Here is a 27,935-nt window from a genome sequence, read left to right as displayed (position 1 = left end):
TATAGTATTCAAGAGAGAGTTGTAGGCAGGTTGGGTATCATAAATGTTACAAACATGCTGAAATAGAAGAACACTGAAGGATATTCAAGCTTGAGTAGTGAGTTATGCACTGATGGGGTGGTCAATCTTACCTCACTTGTATGAAACACTTTAAAAAGGACTTTAGCCCTCTCATGCCCTTTGAAGTGAGGAATCATGAAATATTTTTGAAATTAGTCTGTTGTTAAGTCCATCTAGTTGTTTCCTTACAACCACAAATAATTTATTCCCTAAATTCAGTATTATGTTTTGTTAGGTGGAGTTTACCAAATAGGATACTATTTTACTCTTCTCTATAAATCAGGGTCAAAACTAAACTGCATGTTTGAACTGATTTATTTCTTGATATGTTCAAAATAATTTTCTTCCTAATCTTTTTCTTTAAACCTTGCATAAATTGTTGAGGAGGTGGATTTACTGAAATCGGAAAGCACTTGGCCAAGGCAAACTGCCCTCTGGCAAATAAGAACATTGGTGCCAAGGGACACTTTAAGAGGCCTTTCTTCTTGCATTTGTGCTGCTGTGTGAAGTTATCCTATTTAAAGGCTTGTGTTTTTCCCCTGACTTTCTCTTTTCTGTACTGAGTTGTAAAAATCTCCATCTCTTTTTAATTTCCCTTTCATTTCACATGATTGCATGATGTGATCTCTTGTGGATTTTTAGTGAGAAGTTAATTTATAAGACTATTTTCTCAATTCTATTTTGCTTTCTAAACTGTGTAAAAAGGAATCTAGGTAACAAGTACAGAGGAACCAACTGCTTCAGTTACTTGTCCCTAGGATGATTATATGTCCTGTTGTACCCAGAGAAGCTCCAATTTATTGCTGTTTTCCTAGAGTATTTACCAAAAATGCCCCTTTTTGAGCCAGCCATGATGGCTCAGTGGTTAAAGTTTGGTGCTTTCACTGCTTTGGTGGCCCGGGTTCATTTCCTGGTTGCAGAACCACACCACCGTCTGTCAGTTGCCATACTGTGGCGGCAGCTCACATAGAAGAACTAGAAGGACTTACAACTTGGATAAACAACTATGCACTGGGGCTTTGAGGAGGAAAAAAATAGAGGAAGGCTGGCAACAGACATTAGCTCAGTGCAACTTCTTCCTTGAAAAGAAAAGAAACGTATGGTTTGGGTTTTGAAAAATAATTTAAAAATTAAACAAAAAAAATGCCCCTTTTTAATCTCCAAAATGTCTAGGTTTAAGTGATGAATTATTATGGCCAATCTCCTCATAGTACAAATGGGTGCTACACGTGTATTCTTTTGCAACTACTTGGTCAACTACCTCGGAGCAACAAAAATCCAAATGGCAGAGAACAGGAGGGAAAAATCCAGTCCATTTTGTTATATTTGAAATGTGTAACATCAATGTGGCCATTTCTGCTTTTTTGGTTATTTCCTGTATATATTTGCCCAAGTAGTGGTTTTAAATAGGATTTTTCTTAAAGAAGGATAATGCACAAAGAGCAACACTTATTGCTGAATTCTAGTTAACAGAATGAGATATGGAAGCATTTTGCATTATGATTCTCCTGTTTATTTGTGAATGCTCTTGAATTAAGTGACTGGGAAAGTGAGGTGAGAAGACAGTTACAGTCCCACAGAATGTGCAATACAATACAGAGAATACCAGCTAGACTAGGAAATGAGGTACACCTAACATTTAAAAAAAGAGCAGAAGACCAAAATATACATGGTATACTAAAGGAACTCAAGTAGATATCAAATGCCACCACCACTGTCATAGATAATTGCAGATATTTGCCTTAGGAGAAGGCACATCAAATAAAACAGCAGTGATGGCAATGGTGGACTCAACATTAACATACCTATCCATTTGACTTGAAATCTGTGTGCTCATGAGCCTATTCTAGAAAGTATTTCACTCCTCATAACTTTAAAACAGAGCACAATTTGGAAAAGGTAGCCTGAACTCTTATGAAGTTAGACTAAGAAAATGCCTTTCTAAATCGAAGTGAGACAACAGGTAGCGTTATATATATTCTCAATTTTTCAAGCTTCTCTAAAATTCTGTACTATCATTCCAAAACTGCGTTCATTGACATTGCTTAGCAAAGACACTTTTTGATAATAAATGCTCACCTTTGTCTTTATAGTGAATTTTATATTCTCATTATATTTTAACTGTAGAAAATTTTCTGACCTAGATTTATAGAACTTTCCACCCAAGATGCTTAGTGATTACTTCCTCAAATAAATAGGTGATGACCTGCTTTGGGAATGTGAAATGATTTCTGGAAGGCAAATAACCTAAGTAGTTCATCATTATGCATAGAATCCACTATTTTCAATTATCCATGCCACTGCTTTGCTACTTTAGCATGACTAATAAAAAGTTATTATTATTGTTGTTTCTTATTTTTTCTCTATTGAATTACAACTATGAACAATTCACAAAGAAAATGAGCGATTCACACCATCTGTAATTACTACTGTCATTGATTTATTTGAAGCTGATGATACAGAATTACCACACTTTGGTTAATGTTTTAGCTTTGAAACTAAACATGCATGGTATTTTTTTCCAGGGCTTGAAATACACCTCTTAGACATCATTGATATTTTTTATCTTATTAAAAGGATCATCTTCTGTGGATAATCACTTTAGATGCATACTTACTGTGTGTGGCAGACACAGCTCATTGGCTATCAAGCAGCCATTGCACTCCTCATTTTCTGCCTATAGAAACTGTATTTAAATAGGCAGTAAGTAGAAATCCCTTAGTCCTATGGAAGGGAAGATTCTTCCCCAGCTCTATTACTATACCCAGGGAATAATCCTATGTCTATTCTGGGAATCTCATCCCCTTTAGCCAAAACTTAATCCAGAGTTAGGAATGTGACAGAGTTCTGACCAATGATGGGACAAATCTGCTTCCTGTGGCTCCTTATACAAAACGACAGAGCAAACATTCATGAGAGGAAAATGCTTTGCCTCATATCCCTTGTTTCAATTTTGGCATGCTGGAGGTACAGGAACCATATTTCAACCAAAAGACAAATCTAACACACTAGGATGCCAGAACAGAGAGAGAAGAAGGTCTGGACTCTTCATGACATCTCTGAGCTGCTGAACCATATTTGTATTGTTTGTTACTTGTACAATAAGTATCCTTATGTTTTGAACCACTTTTAGTCATTTTCTTGCTGTCTTTGTTACTTGCTGTTGGAAGCCTTCTTTATAGATACATTAAACAAGTTATTTTTGCTCATTAATTCCAGAAGGTCCAATTTACAAATGCTTTTCTTCACTCCTATTCATGATTATCCTCTATTTTTTGATTTGGGGGTATAAAGCCATCATCTTTTAGTTCATGTTTTCTTTAAGCTCTGGAACCAATCTCATCCATAGGCTAGGAAAGCGCAAGATTCAATAGGTCCCCTACTCAGTTATTCAACCTCAAGTGAATGTTGCTTGCGGATTCTAAAATGATCATTGTTTCCTGATTCTGGTAACCAGCTTTTTGAGTTTCTTCTCTGAGAATGAACTTCTCCAGAATAGAATAGTGTTCAAGTGCACCAACTACTTTCAAGGCACCACTCTGTCATTTATTACATTTGTGAATTAAGCACATTAGGGAATTTTATGGGGCCTTGCTTTCCTTGTCTGTAGATTTAAGATAACAATACTGTTACAGACGAATATAAAGGTGAAATGAAAACAAGCTGAGCTCAGTGCTGGGTACCATGAGGGGAAAAGTCTAATAGTAGGTGTAGATATCGGTCTTTTAGAGCTCGTCATGTGGAGGCTCAAGGGGATTGGGTAAATTGTTCAAGACCCTGCAGATATTACGAACCCAGAAAAAGAAAGATTTAAGCCATGTGTTTGTACAAACAGGATTTTTATTGTTCCCAATCAACCATGCTGGCCCATTTCTATGTTTATGTTAGTAAGATCATTCATTTCTCTTATTTTCTGAAAACATCTTTCCCCTCCTTCATCTTTCTTTTTCTTTTTCCTTTTGAGGAATATTAGCTCTGAGCTAACATCTGTGCCCATCTTCCTCTGTTTCATATGTGGGATGCCTGCCACAGCATGGCTTGATAAGTGGTGCGTAGTTCTGCACCTGGGATCTGAACTGGCGAACCCCAGGCCGCCAAAGGGGAGCACAGGAACTTAACCACTACGCCACTGGTCTTGCTCCATCTTTTCATTGTTTTCATCATTCATTCTCATTCTTCCCAGTGGAGGGGAGGAAAATCACTTGGTCTCAAATCTCGCAGGTTCTTGGTGAAAAATTTGAATAATATTGAAATTTGGAGATTACTAGAGCAAGATACTCCATAGTCATTTGCATTGCCAGCTTGTTAAAACAAGGTGATAATTTATTGAACGTTTAGAACAAAGTGTTTTTGGGTGTTCTGGAACCTAGTTTGGAATTAATCTCTTTTTGTCCTAGTTTCTTTTAATTCCTCTTTAAGAAATGATTTAATATGGAGTAGCTTAAGGAGTGAGGGATAATAGCCAAATTAATAATAGTTCCCTCTGCAAGGTGGTAAAGGATGAAAAGCACAGAGACCTTTTCCCCTTTTGCACTCAGATTTTATTCTTTTACATCTGGTGCCTTGTGAAACTAGTAGGAGGCACTGAATGAATCATCGTTGCATATCATTAACATAATGCCCATGTGTAGATTTACCAGCAGACTTTCAGTTTGATAAACTGTTGGCATGTAAATATTTCCTTGAAGAAATTCCAGTCCAGCTGCTTTTGTTTACAAATCTATCAATGGTTAAAATCATTGAATGTATTTTGCCCGTTTCTGAATTACAATTACATGTCTAATTTTGAATTAATTATAAAAGGGGAAGACAAAACTACACAATAAATATTTCCCCATTTCTGGACTTAAGCCAGGTTTTCCCTTATTCATGAAATGTAAGATTTTATTCTCATGTGCCATAACCTTACCATTTTGTATTTATACATACAGGTAGTTAGACAAAATGTGTGTATTTTAAAAATTATTTGATTCTTAGGAAGACTGCTTACTCCCTTGTTTTACTTTCTTCTCTATACTGCTTAATTGTCCCAAGGCTTTAATTAAGATTAGATTTTGATATGCCACTCACACTAATATCTAAACTGACCTGAATATTGAATATCTGTCGCTTTCCAATGTTTTCATCACGTACGATCAAAAGGATTCTGCAATTGTTTAGCTTTTCTGCTTTTCCTCCATAAATCACAGTGACCAAGTACATGAATTCATAAATTAATATAAATGGTGAAAAAAACACCAGGCCGTAGGGCTGTTACTATTCATTTGTGAGTTCACCTGCAATACGATTACACTGATGGCAACAGATCATCTATCCCGCTCACACCGCATAAAAAGCATCTCATCATTCGTTGTGCCTGCAACACAACACACAGAGTGAATGTGTCACACTGGATAGCCTGTGAAGGCTGGTGTGTGTGTGTGAATGTGAGCCAAGGGGCCAAGTCTGAGAGATCAAATTCTATCCAGTAGTGTTCCCACCTCTGCTCTTGAGCACTCAGCCAACGAATGTGGGAGGAGCAGAAGGAGGTGGCAGTGTGAGGTGAAAGGTGGAGCACTGCTAGCTCAGAGAAAGATCTTTGATCTCTTCTTGTTTCAGAAAGCTGCTGCTCTGCTTAGTCCGTAGGACCTTTACCAGGCATTCAAAAGGTCTGCAGAAACTCATCCACAAAGATTCTTATACATCTTTAAGTCCCAAGATACAAAGTGCCTAGCACAGAGTAGCAACCCAATAAATGGTTGTGAAACTATGGAACTAAGCTGGAGATCCCAATAGGTTTTCCCTGACAATAGCAGGCAAACCTGCAAGCATAGTGGTCTCTTTGTGAAGTAGGCAAAGCTCTGGAGCCCATTTCTGTTTGGGCTCATGCTACTTTTCTCCTAGGGGTCAATGCAGGCTGCTTCTCAGGCATCTTCAAGTAAGACCAGCAGCAAAAACAAAAATAATACTATAAACTAACATTGTCTAGATTATTTTGCACTTCACTAAATACTTTTGAAGCATTATTTCATTCAATCCTCAAACACTCTTTTGAGGTAGAGGATACTATTTTCTCCATTTTGAAGAGGAGAAAACTATTATAGCATCTTTCAGACAAGACACCTGAGATGTCCAATCAGTGGCACAAGAATTCAATCAAGCCTGGCTCCCTTTAACTTTCAAATCCCCGTATTAAATGCTGTTTGTCCCAGACATTCTCTGATTCGCCTCTGGAAAGGAGTTATCTGAGATTTCAGCTGGAAGTGCGTGTATTTGGTTCTAACAGTAGAAGGGGCCAGGGTAGGTGCCTAGGAAGCAGTATTTTAATAAACACACAGATTGGTTCAATTGAAATCATCTTAGAGCCTCAATTTACTTAATACTGAGTAGGCGTAATTAACTTTAAAGTGATTTTTAAGGAGTTTTTCCATAAGACAATATTGAAAAGCAGCACCATTCCAAGAAAAACATTAGTTCTGCTGCTCTAACAGCTTCTGAGACTTGGGGCCCAGATTTAAGAGAGAAGAAAGTCTCTTTACATCAACATGTCACTGAGAAATGTATGTGGAAAACACATGTATTAGCTCTATCTTGCAAATAGGAGGCCTATGAGGCAATTCATATATGAAAGTCTCAAGTTTTGTTATCAAGAGGATAAAATCAATTCCTCCTCCCTTGTATTAGATATTCTTTTTGTAATTACATATTTCTTTCTTAATTTTTTGTCATTACACAAGTAATAGAGGATTTTTTTAAGGAAAGGAAAAATAACCTCCCACAGTACAGAAGGTTATAAAGTAAAACTCTGCCCCCTGCTCTCCCTAACTTCAGCATCAAATTATCATGTATTTGTCCACACTTTTGTGCTCCGTACAAATATTCATATATTAACAAATATACCCACTTTTACTTACAATAAAATTTTTCGTGTAGATTTTCGTTTTTAGTAATTAGTGTATCATGGACATCAATTTGGAACATTACAAATTTACCTCCACTTCGTCCTTTTAATAGCTACTTGATATTCTATGGAATAGATGTAAATATTTTATGTCTACCTCTATTAATGAAAATTTAAAATGTCTCTATTTTTCTGAGTTAATAATAACCCTAAAGTTAACATGCTATACAAAATATCATACATTTCTGCATGTATTCGTAACAGTTCAGGTCAGAAAAGACATGTAACAGATTGATAGTCTTGTTTCTCTTTATTTGAGTGATTGGAACAATACGATGTGTGTGTGTGTGTGTGTGTACATTTATGTGTTTTTCTTTGTGTTTGATTGTTGGAGTGTCAGAATATGGTGACCCATCACTCTATATCTTTTCCCTTTTTTCTTGGACACACAGCCAGATGACATTTCCAAGCCATCTTTGTAGCTAGGTGTGTCCTTATTACTAAGCTCCAGCCACGGGTATCAGCAGAGTGAAGCACCACTTTTAGGCCCCGCCCAGCCTGTGGAGACTTGCCCACTTGCAATCCTGGCAATCCCCTTCATCCCTTTGGATGCTGAAGATGGCAGGGCTACAAGAAGGGAAGAGCCTGTGTGTCTGGAGTACTGTGTGTGGAAGAGTCAACTGCAAATATTGAAACCCCATTTTGGACTGTGAGTGGGTGAGAAATAAACATTTACTACAATTGATCTATTTTATAACTTAAGGTTTGTTTATAACCACACTCGCAATACTGCTCCCTCCACTTTAAAAAAAAATTAATAGTAAACATGTTACGTAGGTAATATTAAAGAGATTTTTAAAAATTCACCCAGTTTATTCAAGATCTTGTAGACCTCGTCAATTGCTTTTCTCTTTGCTGTAGTTCCATTTAGTCTCTCTTTCTATAGAATTTATTTTATACAATAAAGTATCCTTTTTTTCTGTCCTCTACACAATGAGATCTCCTTTTGTGTTCAAATTCTAGAACTGACTAATATTGCTTTGAAGAGAACTGATAAGACTTGTAAACAACAATGAAAGTGTTATTTGTTAAGTAGTTCTAGAATCAATAATGTCTGACATCGACTTGACTGGTACACTATAAGAATAAACAAAATAAAACAAAACTGTACTCAGGAAGACTCAGGAAGGTAGGGAAGAACCCATGTGGAATTCATCAAAATAGTGTGTGATAGGTCTTGATCAGCATCATCCCGTAAAGAAAAAGAATGTGCTCCTTAAAGCCATTGTGTCTGTCCACAGTTGAAGACCAACATAAAAAAATATTTTAGACAATTTTTTTTGTAATTGCAGTAACATTGTATTATAATACTATACAGCTTTTGGATGTATATCATAATATATTTTGAATTCTGTGTAGATTACATCACGTTCACCACCCAAAAACTAATTATAGTCCATCCCCTCACATGTGAGCCTAATCACCCTTTTTGCCCTCCCCCCGCTTCCCCTGTGGTAACCACCAATCCAATCTCCATTGCTATGTGTTTGTTTGTCATTGTTTTTATCTTCTACTTATGAATGAGATCATATAGTATTTGACTTTCTCCCTCTGACTAATTTCACTCAGCATAATACCCTCACGGACCATCCATGTTGTCACAAATGACCGGATTTCATCATTTCTTATGGCTGAGTAGAATTCCATTGTGTATATATACCAGATCTTCTTTATTCATTCGTCCCTTGATAGGCACCTAGGTTGCTTCCAAGTCTTGGCTATTGCGTATAATGCTGCAATGAATATAAGGGTGCATGTATCTTTATGCCTTTGCATTTTCAAGTTCATGAGGTATCACCTCACTCAGGTCAGAATGGCTATAATTAACAAGACAGGAAACAACAAGTCTTGGAGAGGATGTGGAAAGAAGGGAACCCTTGTACACTGCTGGCGGGAGTGCAAACTGGTGCAGCCACTGTGGAAAGCAGTATGAAGTATCCTCAGAAAATTAAGAATATATCTACCATATGATCCAGCTATCCCAATGCTGGGTATTTATTTTAGACTTTTTAAAAGTCCTGCTACAGATTTACCAAGGCTGAGCAGTTTATATTTTAAGGAATTGGAAAGTAATTCCTCTGGAGAAAAACCCAGGAGATAATAACCAAGTACCCACAGTGTCATACCATTGCACAGGACCATCTTTTTGCATAAATCTTGTTTGACAGGATTTCCAGCTGTCTATACTATACATGGTTCATTTGGCCAAACTACATTTAATGAACTTATGCCACAAGCAACTTTTCACATGATGATAACTAGGAAAAATTGTGACAACCTTAGAGAAGTAAACTTGACAAATGGGTGAATAAAAATTCTACAAGTTGTGTAAATGCAATCCCTCCATCACAAAAAATGAATGGTTAATGGCCATTCCACTCTGCATTAGCCAACACTAAAAGGCCTACTTTACTTGTGGTATACAAATAACTACCTTTAGCATTATTGAGAATTATGCAACCACAGGTAGAGGATAATACTTTCCTGTGAAAGGAATTTAGAAGTTATGTGCTGACTATTTGATTTTGTTTTAGAAATCTTCAATTGAAGCCACATGAGTAATTATCCAGGGGTAAAACATGAAAAATTTAGTAAGTTATTTAGTAGTTATTCAATTCTATGTTTCTAATTTTATAAATTTTATTGTTGTTGCATAGTGGACACGTACTCAGAAAAAATTTTTCTAAAAGAAAAAAGTAAAAATGCAAATAAAGTTCCTTACTTAGATTGTAAACTAGGGCCATATGTAATTCACCTTTTACTGTCTTCCCCAAACAGAATTTAGCAATTGTCTTTCATTCTTATTCCAGAAACAGGAGTGAATGGAAGAATAATGATTGGTAATTTGAACCTTGGGCTGTTCTCTTTTTATTTTTAACATCTCAGCTTCTCCAAAGAAATTGATAACAAAATACACCTAGAATCTCATGAACCTAGAGAATTTAAAAGAGTTGAAATGTTTCTTTCAAGGAATATATTTAACAATAGTTTCTTCAACATGAAAAAGAGAGGATGCAAAACACCAAGTTAATGGAGATAAATACACAAATAAATTTGTAGAGATTTTATATTAAACATAATTTTGATTTAGATAAAGAGTACTGGCTCAAAGAGTTAATAGAAGTTTTCAAAAGCCACCCATAATGTGGACCTGGACCTGTCTGATTCCAACGCTGATGATTTTTCTGCTACATTAGATTATATGTCAGAACAATGTATTATTGAATAAAAATTCACAGAGGTAAGTGGAATTGCAGTTGAAACTTTTTGGAGGAGAAAAAAGGGTAAGAGAAGCAGAAATAAATTTTTTTCAGAGTTCTAGGCCAGTGGAACAATATTCAAAATGACTTCTTAATGAATATTATAAAATAGGCACCATATTAATAGTAAAAATGATAGAGGAGTTTATCTGTTAGAAGTTTTATTCTGCCAAAAACAGAATATCTGATAAATTCTTGACTCACTTTATTAAATATTTCATCATGGAAAATGTAGAGGAATCAATGTGGGGAATTGCAACTTTGGACACTATTATGATGAGTAAAGAAAATTGGGAATGGAAGCAAAATGATCTTTGGGAATACGTCACTATGTCATTTTTTAGCGTGTTAAAACCAAAGAAATGAAGGCTGGAAGTCACCAGACATGACCAGGACTTTATGAAAGTGTATTTCAAAACATTGAAAGGAAATAGTTATGGCTCTATTGTTGGCTCTAAAAATGAAAATAGCTTAAAAGATATATGGATTATATAAAACAAACTTCTAAAGGTGCTATATCTTAACGTTTAATATTAAAAAGCTATGTTATTGCACTGTAGAAAATGGCACCATATACTATATATCTGTATGTTTATATCTATGGCATCTATATTTATAGCTATGTCATCTATACATCTTACTAAAGACCTAATATAAACATGGATAGATATGTAACACACACACTATAATATATTATACATATTATACATGGTATATATAATCTTAGTTTAGATACTAATTTAAAATTCTTTAAAGAATAATTAAACACGACTTTAACTGTGTAGGGGCTGTCTCTGTCCTTGGTGTTCTTTGAATCCAGCTCTTCTTTGATCAACCAGATTTTGTTGCTCCTCCCCTCGGCGTGTCCCTCACTGTTGTTTTTCTCACGGCAGCCTGTGGTGGGGTGGTCAAGATGACCCCTGCTGTGTACACGGGTGTTTGTAGTCACAGTTGTTTGGTCTGTATTTAATCTTTTTTCAACTTTTAGATATAAAGTTTTCATCAAGATAGCATTTCTAAAAATGCTGTTTTCCTCAATATACATTTTGAATAATACTTTTCCTATTGCAAATTAAAAAAAAGTTTCTCTTTCCTATTTGTGTACTCTCTTCACTTTTCAGCTATTCTGTAGCACTACAGGGCTTATTACAGCCCATATTGTTGAAAGCACAACACAAAACAAATTACATAATGTCCACTTCCTAAAAGTTATTTGGCCAACTTGTAACTTATACTGGAAACTTATGCTTTGTTAATAATTATCTACACTATCTCTCTGCTGATTGCCTCCTATAATTCTTGAGTGTGCAGTCAGCAGGCTCACTTAACATCCCATCTGTTTTCAGATTTCCCAGACCTGTAACAGTTCCACAAGGCCATATGATTAGCTCTGGTCAATGGGCTGGGGGCAGAAGGGACATGTGACACTTCATGGCCAAAGTATTTAAGAACTTGTGCATGATCCTCCAGCCAACTGTTCCTCATTGATATAAACTCAGTGGTCTCATTGGAGAGGGGTAACCCCCAGATTGAGGTAGCCTGGGTTGCTGAGTCACCACTTAGTGGACAGTTGGCCTAAAATGCAGATGGTAAACTACAGCCCTTGGGTCAAATCCAGCTCACCACCTCTTTTGTGAACAAGAGGGTTTTTTTTTGAAACACACTCATTTATTTACATATTACCTATGGCTGCTTTCATGCTACAATGGCAGAGTTGAGTAGTTGCTACAGAGATTGTTTAGCTTGTTAAGCCAAAAATCTGATCTTTTACTGAAAAATTTGCCAATGCTTGATTTAGAGCATCAATAAGTAGCATGAGATCGTTCTGATATCTTCACAACTAAGACCATTAATGTCATAAATATAATATTTCTAAAATATTCTGTAATATATTCTCATAAATGATCATAAAACACACATCATAAAGTAAAAGACATGTCTCCAACAGTATATAATAAATTGTGATTTATTTCTAAAAAAAGAATATTTTAAACTTAACATAAAAAGATAAAATGAAATACAAGCAACATCATTTGAATAAATCAGGCAACTTATGCTAAAGATGGAATTGGATGCTCTTAGAACAGAAATTCCCTGCATATTATTCTCTACTTTGCTTTGAAGATGTCAATCCATTCACACTATGGGTTTGAAATATTTTTCCTGCCCTTTATGAGCCATTAGTAAAGAATAAAAATAGTGGTTGACTTAAGATGCTGTATATTTTTATCGTGTGAATATTGTATAGGAGACAGATCATATCTGAAGTATAATTTGGCAGCTGTTACTCATCTGAATCAGTTCAGAGAAATATAAAGGGAAAGGCTAGATCACGTAGGTCATCATATATGTGTGTGTGTCTCTGTCATGACATTACACAGAATCAAGAATAAGAGTGGCCGGCCCGGCAGGGCAGGGGTTAAGTTCGCACATTCCCCTTCTCAGTGGCCCAGCGTTCGCCAGTTCCGATCCTGGGTGCGGACATGGCATCGCTTGGCAAAAGCCATGCTGTGGTAGGCGTCCCACATATAAAGGAGAGGAAGATGGGCACAAATGTTAGCTAAGGGCCAGTCTTCCTCAGCAAAAGAGGAGGATTGGCAGTAGTTAGCTCAGGGCTAAACGTCCTCAAAAAAAAAAAAAAAAAAAGAATAAGATACTATCAGGCCTTGCACTTACTACCCACGGCTAAATAGCTTTTTTTAAAAGAAAAGATCTGGGAGTAGAAATTCTTGTTTCCAATTCACATATATTGGGTTAATTTAAGCATAGTTTTCAAGTGCACGTTGTAGTGAATAATTGTTGATGATCATAAATGCATTTTCCCTGGCTACTTATATTTCAAATGATCTTGAATAGATCATTGTGGAAATTGACTTATTTGTTTCTGTGGCTCTTTTCCATCAACTCCTATTGCCCACCTCATCCATGCTCTATACATAAGTGACAAGTGTCCACGTGGTGATTCTACCCAAGCTCGGACTTGCAGAAATGTTTATTTCTAGTCATATAGTAAGCTCTGGAGGAATATAGTATAAATCTTTAATACTTCTATGAGTAAAACCTCTAGAGGAAAATTCTACAATCTTTTCATAGGACCATTTACCCTTGATATCGTTGTCTTTTGTGCTGATTTTAAAGAGGGAGATGAACATGGCACAGGTCCCTTTCCTGTACGCCTGAAAGAGTAAACACAAAGGTGTGTCACAGACACTGGGCTCGCCTCAACAGAGTGGATTGACTCAATCACTTGAGGCTGAGTTTTATTACTTTTCAATCTCTTAATTTAAAGAAATAATTCCTGGCTGGGACCCCTCAGCAAAATTCCAAATGGGAAAGATTTTTCAGCTGTATTCTTCCACCTTTCTTTTTTGAGCTTTTCTCTTTCCATGCTTTTCAGTTTCTGTCCATACTCAAAATGATTTCTGGATGTCTAGAATTCCTGCGCAATTTACTAAGAATTGGAGCAGTAGACTTTATGATCATCTGTTACTATATTTTTGCTTTATTTCTGTCATTTTGAGTAAAATAATGTTAATGTCTGACTGATCTTACCATTTTCATGATCAAGCATTTCCTTATGAACCAAAACAAGTTTTGGATTTGCGGAATATGTAAGAGTTATTTTTAGCACAGGATATTATCCCATACTCTCTGGTAACTATGGTTACCACTAACCCTCATAAGACAAAAATATTACAACCAGTCCTGGAAATCAAATACTATCTTTTGCCCACATACTGTCCTCAGCACTCCTAGTCTCAGTTTTATTTCCCTTCTCTGGAAGTTTTCCAGTTCCATTATATCTCTTCTTAGAGAAATCAATCAGAGCTCCAGCCAGGATTTGTGCATAAATCCCTGAATCTTCAGTCCCTATGCCAGTCACATGTGCTTATTTCCTTTAACCTATACTTTCACACATATATTTGCACACGCACACACACACACACACACACACACACACAGCTTCCTTTATCTAAAGCAGTAATTTTCAACCATGGCTGCTAAATGTAATCATCTGGATACCTCTGAAAAAACCCAAATCTTTGTATGTCCACATCCCTGAACAATTAAATAAAAATTTCTGGGTAAGAGTAAGCAGGCATCAGTATTTTTCTTAATTCCTCAGTTCAGGAAACTCCAAGTTGATGATATAGTCCGAGGAATATTTTCATACTAGGGGAATTTACAATTTAATCATACTTAAGGTGACATAAAACCACCAAATAGTGATTGAAATTATTGTTCTCCTGGCCTAGTAATCAGAGACTTTATTTAGATGTATTCAGTATCTCTATGCATAGTTAAAGCAAGTATGAAATGTGTTGACTTTCTGTCGATTGTTGTTCGTTGATCTGCAAACATATCAACAATCCTTATGATTTGTGTTTTTCATTTGGGCTAAGATTTAGTGGTAATTTACATTTGTAGAAGTATAATATTGTTCAAATAGCAATTAAAATTTATTTCTCAAATACTACATGTGCAAGTGCACCATTTTTGAAAGTAAGTTCAAATATATTCATTCTTTTGATTCCATTACTCTAATTGGCAGACTGAATCCTAAGGAGTAAACCAAAATGCACAAAGATGTTCGTCACACTACTATTTATTTAGAAGAGTATGTATGATAAAATATCTATTAAAAAACTAAATTATATGAGTGTAGGGAATAACCAATCTTAGGGTGTTGGAACTATAGCCATTAATAATCATATATTTGAATATTTGGTCATATTAAAAGGTCAAGGATATAAATATCAGGATATTAAGATGATTATTATGGAACAATCTCAATTCTGTTAAATGACTTCTTTTAACTCCACAACAAAGAGCACACCAGTATGGCCTCCCCGAAAGAGGGTTTTAGAAAATCAAGAAGTGGCATAAGGATCTCTGGTAAGACATCAAGTCAAAGTTTACCTGTGTCACAATTTTGTCTATAAGTGACCTTATTTATAGCCTCAAAGACAACAAACTATGTCATAACTAAGACTGATAGCTTATCAGGGTCATACTTTTGGTCTGAGTCTGGTCAAAGATGTCTGGTTGTTGAGTTTTTGTAATGTAGTCAGGCAAGTGATGAAGCAGTAAACTTAGTGAGTTCGGAGCGTCGGAGGATGGAGTAAATACAAACTCACCTACATTGCTGAGGTGCAGTGGTTGCTGGGTGAATTCCTGCTGTGGGATATCTTTTTTTCTGCCTTGGATCACAGCTGCAAGGAATCTTGAAAGGCAATTCTATTTCCTCCACAGTCAATTTCTTGAATAAGGCAGTTATCTGAACATGGCAAGAACAAGGGTCATTTGTTTATTTGTTTTTGCTTTATTCCAACTTGTTGCCTGTCATAACTATTTAAGTTTAATGTATAAATTATCTCTTGCTTTAGAAATGTGGAAATTGGCCAGATGTCAATGAGTAAATAAATGCATATAGTTTGAAGTAAATGCCTCTGAGTTTTTTTCTCTTTAAAAGCAAGGCCGTGCTAGATGAGCCTGTCTCCTGCAGACATTCATGATTATTTATTTACAAGACTGGCAGCACAGTTGGCATTTTTTAATAGGCAGAATAAGATGGTTTTATATCTCAGAAGACTTTTGATTTAAATGACAGATAAAGCAACTCAGACATAACGGTATTAATGAAGAAGCCTACTAAGTCTTAATAGTGCTATACGGGTTATGAGGAAGAATATATTGGTATTGGTTTCCTCACAACCTCTTTTAGCCTTTCATTGTTTTAAAATTACATTTCAGTTTTACTGGGTGTCCTTCATGATGAATCTTCAGCAAAATTTTAAATACCAAATGAGTTTTTACAAGGCATTCCCATCAATAGTTTTGCAAAAGGAAGAGAAAGGTATGCATTTTCTTGAAATAAAGTCAACTTCCACTGATCTTTTAAAATTATGTTCTAGGAATTTAAGTGTCAGGTTAAATGGGCTAAAAAGATTCGGAAAAAATCTAGAAAGCATGGAGACTTGTAAAGAAATACTTGATTCTCTACAATTATGCCTACGATTGGCCTTAGACCTGTGATTCTGAATGACCTCCAAATATAGATTTTCTACCACTTGCCAAAATAAAGAGTACTGTGCTAATAGCAAGTAAAGTGAGTTTGGGTACATTATTGATTAACTCTATCATTCATGCACTGCCTTGAAAATATTTAGTTACATGATTCATTCACTTTGCACTTAATCAGTTTATGAATTATGTGACTAACTATGATAGGCCAACTGTGTGAATGATAAATTTAGTGAATAGAGTTTTCTGATGCATTTTACCTTTCCAGTACATTATCAAAAATGAAACGTTGCCTCTAATCCTAAGGAAATATAGTGTAACTCTTGGCAGCCCTACTACTACAGCATATTTTTATTCATGAGGGAATGGGGCAATGCTTTCTTTTCAGAAAGTAATATGCTTCCTTCTATCTATGAAGTAAATTTGTTATCATATCTATAATGGAAAGCAAATGATATGTCTTACTATAAGTTTACATTCTTGGTAGCCAGTACTATAATTGAGGGTATTGAAATGGTAGAAAATAGTGTGTAGAAGAATGACAGAACAGGATGCAATGTGAAGGGAAAACTGGGCTAGTTGATGCCCCAGTGATTTCTGGTTCATGTATCTAAGAACAGGGACACATTTCACATCTTCATTTTTACCTCCTATTGTATAAGAGCATAGCCATTCTGAGTCTTTTTCGAAAGAAACCAAACCAAAACAATAAAAAAGAAACCCCAAGAGGCCAAGATAGCTAATTGATTTTTACCAATTTAATTAAACAACCAGACATATTAGTGAAAAATTTCACTAATTCAATTAAGCAAAATTTTCAATTAGTAAAATTTCAGTAATTTCACTTAGCTGATTGTCTGAACTGACTGGTGGTTTACATGAACAGAAGAGTCAGCATAATGATAGCTTCATAGAGAAGTAATACCATAATCAAGAGGTAAATGGTAGAACTCTCTATAAAGTATGTAAAGAAGAGTAATTTTTAGTTGCTACTTTAACCTGTCATCACGTGAGAAGACTATATTAATTATATCTTCCATATGCTTCATAATAATTACTATATATTTGACATTGAGAATCAATACATCCTATATTCCATTGTGATTATTACGCACTTCATATTGTACATAACTTTCTCTTCCTCCGTTCTGTGTGAATGCAATAGCCCTCTAATTTGTAGTGCTCTTGGCATACCTATCCAAGTCCTTCCTGCATGAGGCAGCCAGAGTAATTTTTTTATAAGCAGGAACTGGAACATGTTACTCCCCATATCAGAACGTTCAATGTCCCATTACCATAAAGATCAAATTCAAAAGTCTCAAAGTAGGCCACAAGGATGTATATGTTCAAAAAGCTGCCTACGCCCTGCTTTAGCAGCACCACTCACCTCTTTGTTCTCAAAGTTTTCCCCTTACAAGACATCCAATTCTACAAATGTGCCAGTCTTCTCAAGCAAAGGAAATTAGGACATCAGCCTTCCTCCTACTTCTGTCAACTTACCTACCTAACTCTCCCCATCTTTCAATTCCTCACTGTAGTGAATTTAATCGAAACCTTTCCCGACTCCTTAACTAGGACAAATCTTGCTGTATGTTTGCACATTAACCTATATTCTCTTTTGGCAAGAGTTATCACATTGTTAATAACTTATTCAATCTTTCCAGCTTGCTTTTAAGATCCATGCTGGCAGGGCCATGTGTGTTCTCTTCATTCAATCTGCAGCACCTATAACTCTTTATGAATAGATAGGCAATGCACAGTTATAGATTGAATCTCTCAAGGAAATTACATACCGATCAAAAAAGAGAAGCAAGTATAGAGCTTAATAATTTATTTGGTCGTCAGAATACTTTGTATTTAATATTTATAACAGAACTATTTGATCCCAAGGTATTTCATTCACCCATTGAGAAATACAGGTTCATACCTCAGAAAGAAGTGACAGTTTTTCCTTGGTGCTATGCAAATGAAACCAATTCATTCATTTGCAAGTGAACTCATTCATTAATTCATTTATCCAGCTAACATTTATTGATCACCAAATGCCAGAAGCTGTAGTCTTAGGTATATGTTATTGAATATTGAATCTTGCTTTTGAATAACTCACTGTAGAGTGGAAGAGATGAATCAGTAGCAAATAATTACTATATGATTTTAAAATTTCTCTAATAAGAGCAAGTCTAGGAGCTATGAGGGCTCTTTAGCTTTCCATCAATTGTTTTAGCATTATGTAGACACAACCTTGCAGCCTATTTTTGGCTCACATTTTATTGACAGGATGCGTAAACAATCATAAAAAATTGAAGAAAGATATCCTGAGATAAATAACACAGTAAACTGGATTTGCTTGCCTCATACCAACCTCATCAAACTCACATCCTGCTTAACAACTGTCCTCATCATTTGATTTTCTTTCCTCCCCCTGAATATTAGGAATATTACTCCTTACTTTATTATCTACCCAGTCTCATATTCAGTAAGTTTTTTTCTAACACTAGCAGATCATCAGGAAACTGTGCATATTGTATCACATTTTTTTAAACAATTCACAGCCTCTTAACTAATTATTTTCCTAAAAATAAAAAATTACTGACGTATATCCAACACATTAACAGTATTTTAAGTGGAAATTTCAGATGATTTTGACATGGTATCACCTCAAGGAAATGCATTTCCCAAGGTAGTCTGTGATCACTGGTTTATTTACTGACAGAATGTTTTCCATGATGAGTTTCTATATCTTATCCCAACCTAACATCTTACTTGCCTTTCTGCCTACAACTAAACGTTGAGTTGACATCTTCATTGAGTTGTTCACAATAATACCTGGATGCTCTCTTTGGGAATACAGCTAATTTAGAACCCATTAGTATGTACACATAATTTACATTGTTCAGTTAAATGTGCAGTATCTTGCATGAGTCTACAGTGAATCATCTGCCATCCAGTACCAATTAACCAGCTTAGTTGCTCTTTCCAGGGTTCTGCAAAAGCCTGCCTTGTTTTGCTTAACCCAGGTAATTGTATGTCAACAACAGATTGTGAATGCTATTACTCCATCATTTACTTCTTCTTCCAGGTCATTTATATAGATCATATTACCGTGTGTGTGTGTGCATGCACGCGCGTGTACATGTGTTTGCAAAAATGAGAATTCTTAGGGCTAGTTCTGTTTGGACTCTTTAGATGCACACCTGACAATTGCCTACAAGTTACTGAGAAGATAATAACTCTGTTAATTTGTATTCTTATTTGACCACTATGCAGGCAAAATACTCAAGGCAACTACCTGAATAAGGATAAGATATAGTATCTAGGTGTTCGCATGAATGTATATTTAGAATGATACAGAAGAAAACTTTAAATTTTATCTAATTTGCATTGAATAAATGAAAAATAATTATTTTCTGAGATTTTTATGTTGAATTTATTAATCTTCTTTATTTAAAAGCTTTTCATTCTTTCTTTCATATTTTATTCATGAAACAAATATTTACTGTATACCGAGTATATTTCAGCCACTATGTCAAATGATGGCGATCAGTGGTGAACAAGGAAAATGTGGATCCTGCTTTACCTTCTAAATGTAAAAAACAGACCAAAACCCAGAATTATAAATTGGGCTAATCATATATGAAGCAATACTCCCTTTTTATACTTGAAGGCTTTATACTCCCTCTTTTGATTCTCCTCTCTTTTTACACTTGAATGCTTTGTATACAAATTAAAGTTATCTTTCCATAGGGTAATTAGCAAAAGCTTCATTGAAGAGATGATATTTAAGATGAAAATGGAAAGCAGAGGAGGAGCCAGCTAAGTGAAGAGCGAGGATATCAGTATTCTGGAAGCAGAAATAACATGTGTGATGGTCATGAATTGAGGAAGAGTTTTTTATTTTGAAAGAACTGAAAGGAGAATGGTGTGCCTAGATATCAATAGTGGCAAATATTTGAGAAAAGACTGGAAAAATAGGTTGGTGTCAAATTATATAGTACTTTGAGATTCATTTAAAAAATTGTATATAATCCTAAGAACACTGGAATATCATTTTAGCTGTGAAATGACGCTATCTTATTTAGGACTTTAAAGATCACTCATTTTTGGAAAAGGAAAGAGGAAACTTGTTCAAGTGGGAAGGCCACTTAGGAAGCTGATATATTAAGCCTGGGAAGATGATGGATGACACTACGTTAAGGAGACTGGTGATGAAACATAAAGACATTGTAAATAAATTAACAAGATAAAATTTACAGAAGATGCTAATAGATTATGAGAGGAGTAAACAGAAGGGAAGAATCAAGAATAATTCCCAGATTTCTGACTTATGGAATTAGGTGGAATGTGGTATCCATTTACCGAGAAGTAAACAGTGACTTCTCGGGAAATCTAGGAGTAAATCTGGCAATTCTTAAGGGGAGAAATTTAAAGCGATTGTGAAATAAATTATTTAATTTTGAATGTTTTAAATTTGAAAAGTTTCTATCCAAGTGTAGAGGTCAAACTAAGCAGATGGATATGAACTCTTGTAATACAAAGAAGAAAATTGGAATAGATAATGAATTGGAAGATACTGGTATAGAGCTTTATGAAAAGGTATGGTGAAAGAGATAAGTAGAGAACCTAGAAAAGAAGAGGAACATCAGTATTTGGAGGCTAGGTAGAGGAGAAGAAAAGTGATCTGTTACATAGCAGAGTGGGCTCATGAAATATAAAAGAGAAAAATGAACGGTATCAAATGATGTAGTGATTCAGAATAAGATTAATACAGAGCAATATTCTTTGTAGCAATAGTTTGGACATTGCTGAATATGAGAAGAGTGGTTTAAATGGAATGTTAGGTAGTAAATCTGATTTAAGTGGTTAAAATGTGAATGCAGGTGGGAAAAAAGAGGTGGTAAACATGGTTCTAGGAAGTTTGTCTATGGTTCTTTGAAGTTTGTTTATGAAAAATAACCAAAAAGTGAGGCTGTGGCTGGGGAACATTGAGGAAGTTATGGGACTTCGTTTTCAAATATTGGAGATACTGGGTTATTTTTAAAAAATAATGGAAATGATTCATTAAAGATGGGAAAACTCTGACTTTTGAATGGTAACAAAATTAATTAAGTCCACAAGAAAGCAAGAGGAAACAGGAGCGATAGCTCAAGTGAGACGATTGACCTTTGAAAGAAATTCTTCTACTAAAACAGAAGGAAAGAAGGAAAAGATGAAAGCCAAATAGATTTGAAGATTTAATTGTTGAAAATGAGGAAATTGGCTAAGAATGAGGAGGGAAGTACATTTGGGGCAAGAGGAGAAGTGGCAAATTTGTGAATTGAATACTCACTATCTTTCTAATCATTTGTTTATGCAACAACATTCCACAATATTTGAGCATCAACCATGTGTCAGGAGCTATTTGAATAGCTGAGAAACATTGGTAAAGAGATGGACAGTAATACCTGCTTTTGTGATTGCAAACTAAAACTATATTTATGTGGAGGGATTTTCTGGAACTGAGGTGATTTTCTGCAGCTACTCCGGCAGATACAGAGAAGATAAATATTGAGGGCTCTTGACACAGGGGTGGCTCTGGGTCTGTGACTCTGATGTTTCTTAAGCTAACTTCCTAACTGTTGTCTCCCTTAATCATGGCGAATAATATAGAAAAGACACCTTTCCATTTCCCAACTTCATTTAATCTTATTTCCATTGTTTGCCAATTTATTAGGTACATTAAAATGTATTGCCATTCTTTTAATTTCTTCATATTCCATTTCTCCCTCTTCTATAGTATTCTGAATTATCATTCCCATGTATGTTTTTATATCTTCTATGCATAGCAAATCATATATATTCATTGTCTTGGAAGCTTAAAACTATAAGTAATAAATTCTATATCATTCTACTCAACAGTATGTTTTTTAAAATGCGTCTTAGTTCTCTTTTATTTATTTTAGCTGATATGTGTCGTTCCATGTATCAATGTACAACAGCTTAGCTTTGTCTGATATTAGAATAACCATAAAAGTTTTTGGGTGTTGTTTTGGTTATTTATTTCTCCTATCTTTTTTTTTGTGTGTGTGGAGGGTCTTCCGATGAGGACCAGAAAACCTGCTAGACAGATTCTAAAAGCGTTGTAGCACTTCTATCTTTTCACTTCAATATTTCTGTATCCTTATGTTAAAGCGTATACTTTCAGCCAAAATAGCTACATTTAAAAATTTAATATGACAAATTACCTTTAATTACAGTATTTAGATCATTTAAATATAATATAATTTCTAACATATTTGGGTTTAAATCTACCATCCACCTTATTCTTTTTGCTCATTATAAAAATTTTAAAATTGCTTTATATCATACTATTTTAGTTATATATGACATCAGCAGAAAATTACAATATAAAACTTGACCAATTAGAACCTGATATACTTAATATTTTCTTCACTTCCTGATAAATTCAAGGACCTTGGAACACTTAAATGTATATATTCTCTTATAAATAAATATATTTCATAAAACATATATTTTTATATTATTATTGTCATATAGCTTAAGTGTACATGTACTTTAAATGACAAGGAGCTTCATTATTTTTGGTACATTAAATATTTGTTTAATGTATTCTTAAATTTATCATTTCTGTTTCTCTTTAATTCTTTCTGTTTTTATTTGATCTGAGAATGCTTTTCTTCTATTTGAAGAACTCCGTTAATGCAACTTGTAGTATAGTCTACTGGTGACAAATTTTTCCAGTTTGTCTAAGAATGAACTTGGCTTTCATTTTTGGAAGGATATTTTTTTTACTGAATATGGAATTCTTGATTGGGATTTATTTTATTTTCACACATTAAAAATTCCTTTCAATATCTTAATTTCTGTAGGGAATTTAGCTGTCGGTATTACTGTTTCTACTTTGAAGGTAGTGTCCGTTTCCTCTACTTTTTAGAATATTTTCTTTTTCTTTGTTTTTAAACATTTGAGGTATAATTTTTCTTGTTTTAATTGAAATTGCTGTTCCTAGAGCTTCTTGTACCTGTAGCTTGATGTATTTTTTCAGTTTTGAAATATTATCAGCTGTTATCTCTTCAGATATTGAATTGCTGTATACTGTCTCCTCCATTTGCATCATTACATTAGACCCTGTTCCAGATGTCCCTTACACTATTTTCTGTACTTTTTAAATCTTTTTACCTCTCCTGGTTTCAATTATTTTTTTGTTTTGTTTTTTCCTTTTTCAACCTTAGCTAATATGCTGAATTGGATTGATAAATCAGATTTACACAAATTGGTGATCTTATCCCGTATCAAGTGTAACCAATCATTTCAAGAATGCATGCAATTCAAGGGCTTAGATGAAGCTCAGAGAGTTCTGGGACACCAATGGTGGTCCCTGTTGGTGATGGCTCCTTACTACATCAGACATGTCCATATGACTCAATAGATGGAGTTTCCAAGTGAGAGAGAATGTGCAATTGACTTGTTCTTGACTGAACAATTATGTTCTTTCCTGTTAAGTAAATGCCACTTAAACAAATTCTAAAGATAGCTGCAATGTTGTCATTATTCCTTAACATTTAGTATTTTGTTTTTTGAAATGATTCACTTTATTACACTTAATGCATTTTTTGAATTACAACCAAATGTTTATCTTCATTATGTTTAATCTATTAATAAAATTCTGGCTATAAATCTATAATTATATTCTTTTCATTTTTAACTTTTCATGACTTCTTAAAGGTTCATCAATACTTCCTTGCTTGGTTCAATACAAATGTAGTCAAGTAGAATATGTCCAAAACTGTGGTCAGCTTAATTTACCACAATCAATTTACAAATGACCAGCAATCTAGAAAATATCAGAATGTAAAAACTATAGAAGTTTTCAGAGCCTCAATATATCAATTTGAACGTTTCAAGAACACTATGTCTGTGTGAGGAGTGTATAAAAATTGATTGGGAATATAAATAGTAAAATTGACAGATTTATTTTAAAGAAGCTATATTGGGAGGAAATTCCCTTTATTTACGAGATCATTGCATAAAAAAATCAGAATTCGCTTTTTTCAGAATTCTTGAAAATCTAAAACATACACACACATCTTCATATTTTTTGTCAATTATATTATTTTAATCCTCTAACTTACTGTAAAACTTTACTTTGAAGAGTATTATGAGAGTTTCAAAAATTAAATCTAAGTTCTCATGGGGAAATTTCTCTGAAAGTAAAAATACTCAAGTCAGTTATAGAGAGGTTCTGAAGTTAGTTCCTAAAGAGGAGTTTTGAAACTGTGTTTAGCAAAGGTGATATTTTTGGATTAAAGCCAAAGCTTCAATATATTGAAATTAGCAATTATACATTAGATATATAATTTTGTTATTTTGTTATAAAACCAGTGTCATTATATTATAGTTATAACTTTAATTACATTTTTAACTAATCTAATTTATTGTAAATCAAAAGAAAGGTTTTTATCCTTCTCTTCCAGTAAGAAAATTACAGAGTCTTTATCTGAGGCATAATTTGAACCTTCAATAAAGTAAATTATAGATTTTTATTTTTAACCTGTGTATTATGAGATTTTTTGTAAGATTAGTAGGAATTCATTTTAGAAGTTTGGGCATAATACTGTAACAAACATAGAGTACTAAAATAAAACTTTTAGGAGCTGCTAAGATAGTTTCAAAAACCTATTAAAATTTTGTTCATCTTATTCCTTATGGAAGTTTGTGTGTTTGTTAACTCATTTGGTTGATTGGTTGATTTCTCTTTAGGCCCTTTTCCTAAATGAATCACTCATTATTGAATATACTTCAAAGTTTCTTTGTTGAAAATCAGATATCAACTATTTATCTTATGTAGAAATTATAATTTCAAACCTTACATATTTTTGTTTATCATCTTTATCTCTCTCTCTCTCAATCTATCTACTCTTCTGTCTTTATCTTTCTATCTATAATCTGTCCATTTATCTATCTATTTATCTATCTATAATTGTTTGTTACTGTTTATATGACCTTTAGTTCTCACTTTTCTAATAGTAAGTATCGTAGACAGAGTTTAGCTTTCATATGCAGAGAAATTTTGTATTGGCTATTGAGTACCTTTTGTCATATGACTGTATCACAGTTCTTCTAAAGAATTCAGCTGAACAAAAAAATAATTTGACCAATATTATATTAATAGTTTACTGAGGAACTGCAAGCCATGATTAGAGAGGTTTTTTTTTAAACCTTTTGTTTGTATTTTTTTAAATAAACTTTTTAAGGACAATTTTTGATTTACAGAAAAATCATAAAGATAGTAACAGAAAGTTCCTATATAGCTTCCACTATTTTCTCTATTATCAACATCTTACATTAATATGGTACTATTTTTACAACTAATGAACCATATTAATACATTATTATTAGAAAAAGTCCATATTTTATTCGTATTTCTTCAGTTTTTAACTTAACGTCCTTTTCCTCTTCTGGGATCTTGTCCAGGATGCCACAATGAATTTAATACTCTTGTCTCCTTAGGCTCTTCTTGGCTATGTCGGTTTCTTGGACTTTGCTTGTTTTTGATGACTTTGACAATTTTGAGGATTACTGGGCAGGTATCTTGTAGAATGTCCCTCAATTAGGATTTGTCCAATATTTTTCTCATGATTAGACTCTGATTATGTGTTGCTGAAAGGAAGACCACAAAAGGTAAAGTGATAGTTTCATCACACGTATTAAGTGTACACACTGTCAACATAATGTATCAGTATTGATGGTGACCTTGATCACCTGGAGGACATAGTGTTTGTCAGGTTTCTCCACTATAAAGTTACCTCCCAACCCCACTTTCCATACTGTCCACTTTTGGAAGAAGTCATTATGTGCAACCTACAACTAAGGAATGGGAAGTCATTCTCCACCTTCTTGAAGGTGGAATAGCTATAATCAACTTTATAAAATAGGTCACAGATAAATAACTTTTATTTTCCTTTGTTTATGGCAATTTGACATGGCCATTTGAAGTCTGTGACACTTTGATTTATATGATATAAATTCATTACATTTACAGCTCTTTAAAATTCAAGTGATGCATGCAAAAGACCCCAAATCTTGTTTGCCTCTAAAATTCCGTCTTTTTTAGACCTTAACCCATCTCTTATCTGATTCTTACCCCTTTCATGAGCTTTACTTGGGAGATGTAGTTGGAGAGTCAGGAATGGGAGGAGGGAGTAAGAGATGCTTATTGCATACATTATTTTGTACATTAAAATGTTTCTGCATTTTAGTTCAAGTATTTTGATGTATTTGTGTGAAATGCATCTTGTGTATATCTTCATTTCTGAAATGTAATGTCTCTTATTCCTCCCTTGTCCAATATTTCTGAAGACCACATATAGAAATTACAGAGCCACAGGATAAAACATCCTGGATCCTATAGTCAGTCCTGGGAAGGGAACAGCCTTGCAGTGTTACCAGACCTCCCATAGCATTTGCAAGGGCAAGAAACACATATCTGTAGTAAACCATCAAGGTTTCAAGATTTGATTGTTATTGTAATATAACCTAACACATTCTGACTATAATGAGAAATTTAATTTAAAATCTTAATTTAAATTTTAATTTAAAATCTTTATTTGAGAATATTTTATAGCCTAATTAATTGCTTCACTTTATCCTCAGGGGCAATCTCTTCTACTCAGATTTATTGGAAAAGGGCTGCCTTTTTCAAGCCAAAAAAGGGTTCCATTAAGAGTTTGCCAGGATTATTACGTGAACGGGAGAAGTCGTTCAAATACTGAAAGACTCAAAGAAGACTGATTAATTCACTAGAAAAATATAATAACTTCTCTTCACTAGGCACCAGCTACATGAGGAAAACAAACCCTTTATTGATTCATTATTGAGTTTGACATTCCTTGCAGTAGAGTTACTTCTTGAGTCAAAATATTGTTTGTAGAAAGTCGTTACTGAATATAAAGTTCCCTGGAGAAACATTGAATTGATAATAATAGTAATAACAAGTAATATTTATGAGCAGTTCATGTTTTGTGGATACTGAGGCTCATACCATTTGCAGAGCCCACTTTAAGAAAAAGAATATAAAATTAGCAATTAAAGTATTTGTTTAGAAGAATAAAGAATATAGTAAATATTACACATTAAAAAATCATAAATATTACAGTAATCACAAAATTTTCATTTTTGTCTGTCTACTCATTCATTTGGCAATAATTTAAAAGTATTTTCTCTACAGATAATAGAAATATATCATTCTTTCTTCTTCATGGGTGATCAAAACGTCTATTTTATTATGAGAGTTTAGAAGAGTTTCTTTCACATTCACAATTCCTCATAGGTAATGTCACGTAAATTTTAGAATTAATGTCAAAGTTGGGAAAGGCTGTAAATTTTCAGGGTGTTTCAACTTTTCTTGTGCAGCGGCTAAGTTAAATGTCCCTACATCCTTCCAGTGCTTCTTTCCGTAAGACTCACTCATGTCTCTCACATCTCAATATCACCTCTTACCCTGTCACAACAATGGATGAGACTCACAGAAGGAGGTATGAGGATTCCTGAGAGCTTTCTTTAGGCTGTTATAGCCAGCAATAACTTGAATTTGAACTCTACAAGTACATTCCATAAATCAAAACTAATGTATGTATCCTCAACAAAATTTGCTC

General features: G+C 34.3%; 1 long non-coding RNA gene and 1 other non-coding gene across 7 annotated transcripts in view; both read right to left on the bottom strand.

Moving 5' to 3' along the window:
• Positions 1–27,935, bottom strand: part of LOC123289664 (uncharacterized) — a 140,895-nt gene that overhangs the window by 11,140 nt on the left and 101,820 nt on the right. For 2 of the 6 annotated variants that reach the window (XR_011493010.1, XR_011493014.1), the window contains one exon: positions 15,399–15,538. This is a non-coding gene — a long non-coding RNA (uncharacterized lncRNA). Of the gene's footprint in view, positions 1–12,272; positions 13,437–15,398; positions 15,539–19,934; positions 25,942–27,935 lie in introns of those variants that run through there. The other 4 variants (XR_011493013.1, XR_011493016.1, XR_011493015.1 and 1 more) reach the window with 4 other exon arrangements.
• LOC123289988 (U7 small nuclear RNA) lies at positions 22,350–22,411 on the bottom strand. The gene has a single exon (XR_006534270.1). It is a non-coding gene; the product is annotated as a U7 small nuclear RNA (small nuclear RNA).

This window comes from Equus asinus, chromosome 11, assembly GCF_041296235.1.
Source record: "Equus asinus isolate D_3611 breed Donkey chromosome 11, EquAss-T2T_v2, whole genome shotgun sequence".
Classification (NCBI taxonomy): domain Eukaryota; kingdom Metazoa; phylum Chordata; class Mammalia; order Perissodactyla; family Equidae; genus Equus; species Equus asinus.
The sequence above is the reverse complement of the archived record's forward strand: the minus strand, read 5'-3'. Positions and strand labels throughout refer to the sequence as shown.